Source organism: Magallana gigas, chromosome 6 (assembly GCF_963853765.1).
Source record: "Magallana gigas chromosome 6, xbMagGiga1.1, whole genome shotgun sequence".
Classification (NCBI taxonomy): Eukaryota; Metazoa; Mollusca; class Bivalvia; order Ostreida; family Ostreidae; genus Magallana; species Magallana gigas.
The window spans coordinates 31,723,346-31,727,882 of NC_088858.1; positions in this window are offsets into that span (position 1 = coordinate 31,723,346).

Sequence of the window (4,537 nt, forward strand, 5' to 3'; positions counted from 1 at the left end):
TCTAGTGACGTTATATTTTGGATCTCGATCCCGATGCTATTTTGATAGCATAGAAATACAACATAATTTAATGAAAACAACAACATTTTAAAATAGAAAATCGATTTTTTTGATGGCATTTTTTAAAATAATTAATTCTTTTAAAATTGTGATTAAATTACGTACAGAAACTTTGGAATGGACCATTTTTTAAAATAAAATTTTTCAGTCCGACATCCATCTTTTTTCCATATAAATATTCTATTTGCATATTCTTTCATAGAAACTGATTTTTTTATTGTTACATTGTAATCCTTGCCAAGAAAATTTAATATCTTCCCTTTAATTTGAATGTTGAACTTTAAACCACTCTTTGGGTCCCATTATTAATTATATAAACTAAGGTTTGAGGTTTGTACAATTTACAATTAACACTATTTTAGCATGCATGTAAAGTAATCTCACAAATTGTCACATTGTAGTTCTTAATTTCATTTTTCTTTAACATTTATAGAATGTTAAACCCCTCTCGGAGCCCCTGTATTGACATGGGTCACAGTTTGAACATTATCTAAGGGTGCTTAAATAGGGCCTAGTAGTCTTACAAATTTTAGAGTTCTCTAACATTGTAGTCATTGAGAAGAATATTTTTAAACATTTTCCCTTCGTGTTGCTAGAACTATGTTAAACTTTAAAACCCTTTTAAGACCCCAATACTGGTCCAGGGATCACGGTTTTACCTATTTAGAATCCATACAATCTGAGGTGTCCCCAAAGTAATATCACAAATTGTGGGGTACGTTGTTGTTCTTGAAAAAAGATTTTAAAACATTTTCCTTATGTATTGCTTTTTAAAACTTTGAACCCTTCTTGGGGCTCAATATTGGTCCGGAGGTCACAATTTTTACAACTGACAATCTACACTATCTGAAGATGATTGCATAACAGTATATAGCACTTTTGGCATTCTTTTAGTTCTTGAAAAGAAATACGTTCCCTATATATTTCTTTGTTTAACTTTGAACCCTTCTTGGGGGCCATGTATTGGTCATGGTTCCGGTGTTGTATAGCAGTTTTTCCCCCATAGTAGCTTTTCCCCCCGGAAAACCTACTATATAGTAGCCTTTCCCCCCGGGGGAAAAGCTACTATATAGTAGCTTTTCCCCCATAGTAGGGTTTCTCCCTCACGTTTTTGGTTCAGATTTTATAAAAAATATTTATGGAAATCCAGTAGGGATTAAAATCAATGTTTTTACACTCCCAGGTTGCATACATGTATATCTGCATTCATCTGTACAGGTTAAGTTTCGTTTTGCCGATTTAATAATTTTTATAGACAATGCTGAAAGTTGAACATGTGTGTAATGGAATTACACATAGAACTTAATTTAGGTAATTTATTGAAAAAAGTTTTACAAGTTATACACTTATATGCATAATTCTGTGTTCTGAAATTGTATTAAACGAGAATGTTTTAAGAATTTCTTGATAAATTTATCAGATTGTTTGTCTGTTTGTGAAAATTTCATCCAGGCTAAACCTCTGTTTTTTGTTTCCGATGTTTCAGAGCCCGATTTTTAAAATCCTATCATAATAATTATAGTGCATATTCTTTAGGGTCCAATGTCTCATAAACTAGAGATGACCATATCACCATATTTTTATAGTGGCAGTGGTTTACCACTTGAAGATGACTCTGAAAATTTCAGCCCTCAGGGTAGGGGCCCTTGATGTTTCAGGATCCGATGTTTAAAACCCCATTATAATCATTGAATGGTGTTCTATAAGTGGGGACCCGAATCTCAAATTCTAGAGATGACCAATTAACCATATTTTCACAGTGATAGTGGTATACCACTAGTAGATGACACCGAAAATTTAAGCCCCATGCAGGGTAGGAGCATTTGTTGTTTTCGAGCCCGATGTTTGAAATCCATTTAAAAGAATATGTATTTTTAGGGCCCCATATCTCAAAAACTATAGATGACCACATGATCATATTTTTACGGTCATTTAAAAGTAAAAACATCATTTAAAAATACACAATCACTCATATATTTCTTTATCAAAATGATTGAAAATTACGTTTAATTCTACTGCTTTTTATAAATTTACGAACAAAATTTTTTAAAAAGGTACGCGGGTAAAATTCATTATTCTTCAAAACATTTAATGAATTCATAAGATGACTAATGATATAATAAATAACTAGATACATAAATCAATGAACTTTTATTCATAAAAGGAGAAACCGAAAATCAAAAATAAATAACCAACCTTAGCGCATATACGACTTTTTTACTTTTTAGTTGATTAGAAGAACAAGCTTATATCTAAAAAAAAAAAAGTCAGCTCATCACAATATATGTGTTGGTTGTTTTTTGTTTTTTTAATTACCCTTGTTTAATTGTTCGAAGAAATAATATGGTTATTATGGTACACAAGTAAATCTTTATTGCAAAAATATGAAACAAATAGTATTATTTTTTTAGGTAATTGAATCGTATATCTTGATTTATATAGCATCGTTTTCAAAATTGTATAGTTATAAATCACGTTGCAAACTTAAAAGTGGAAAAATTAGCAAATAGTGAGTGACAATATAGACATAAAGTTAGTTTAGGCTCCATTTCACATTTTCCAAAGTAACCAGCAAAGATACCGACATTGTTCGATTTCTGGCTGTGAAGACATTTCATTGTTTTTTAAAATGTTTACATCATAATATCTCGCGTTTTGTAGAAATGTGCTTAAAAATATGAATATGCGTAACTTTAAAACGAAATGGTAAACACTAACTTTACACATGCTTTTAATACATAATTAAAATACCCCTTAACCATGATTTAGAACCCCATCAATCAAAGTAAAACTACTGGTAAAACATTTCAGTTTCTCATCATATCATTGCATCCTGTCTCCCGTTTGATAATTAGAAGAAGAAATATATAATTGTTTTTAAGATCGTCAATTCTAACGGTATTAATTTAAAATTGATAGCCTTTTTGGCGAAGGGAGTAATACATTTCCACTTTTTATCCCCTTCCTCTACAAAAGAAAGTGAGCGCACAAGATGGTAAGTTTGCAGGAATCCTCGACACGAATCAATTGGGATTTAAATGTCTATAACCTCGAAAGGCTATGTACAGGTTTCAACAAAAATATATTATGTTGAGAGTCGAAGTACATGGCTATTCCGGTTATAAAAAAAAAACTCACAAAGCTTTCAAAAAATGGCAATGAGAGGTAAACCGATAACTAGTTGGAAATTTTAATGCAAACATATTTTAATGAAGTTATATTGTGTATATCCTAAAAAACTAGTAATAACAAAAGAATTTTTTTTATAGTGTTCATACAGCAGATCTAGAAATCAATAATAACAAATTAAAATATACCGGTATATTATAATTCAACATCATGTTATAATAACAAACATTTAAAACAAAAAAGTCTATTTAAAAAAAAAAAAAAAAAAAGACCACCAGTTGGATTTGAACCCAAAACACTGAAAGTATGTATTCACTAATCCAGGACGAAACCACTGAGCCATGCGAGACTTGTCAATATATGCTCTATAAAGTGTTGTTTGAAACAACACTGTCATATCAATGGACTTTGTTTTTTATCCCTCAAAAAATAATTTGAAAACGTACATAATTAGTCATCTCTGGGTCATCTCTCCATCTTTTTTTAAAAAGCGACATTTTAAATGTTGAAATATGTTAACTTTACACGTTTCAAATTTGTGGAGAGAAGACCCAGAGACAACAAAATCATTTAAAAACAGTTGTAAATAAGTAGGATTTTGCACGAATTGCATCCTGTTGCTATATTTAGACCCATATTATAATAAAACCTTTTGCATTTCAAATATTTTTCCACTCATTCCACATCCAACAGAAACCAAATAACGGTTATAATTCGAAAAATATTCAAAATTAATTGATGAAATTTTCACTCTCCTTGTGCGCCCAGATTCCTGCCGAATCTACATCTTAAGCGCCCACATTCTTTAGTCAAGATTGGCCAGTTAGTTCCCTGGGAGAAGCTTATACATTTATGGTAATACATTGGAAAATTAAATTTCCAAACCGGCGTATTTTTACTCAAATGTGTTCTCACGTGTTCATAACGTCGAAGTCAAAACTGTAGATAAGCATCGATTAGATGAAAAAGATTCGAGGTATTCCGAAATCCGTGTAAAAGGTGTTCAAAAATGGGGTGAGAACAGGTATAATAAACGATGATGACACATGAATGTTATGAAGGCGCATGCCTTAGTTCATATTTGGGGTTGAAAAACCATGTATTTTATTCTATGCATTAATAAATGCCATAATTATCCTTTTTGTGAGAAATTAATATCATATCAGTTATTGCAAATTATTGTCACGAATGGTCCGCAATTAACATGGCCGGAATGTAAAAATGGGGGAAAATCCACTATATAGTAGGTTTTCCGTGGGGGTAATCTGGCTATAAAAAGGGGGAAAACCCACTATATAGTCAGCTTTCCGTGGGGGAAAAACTGCTATATAGCCATTTTTCCGGGGGG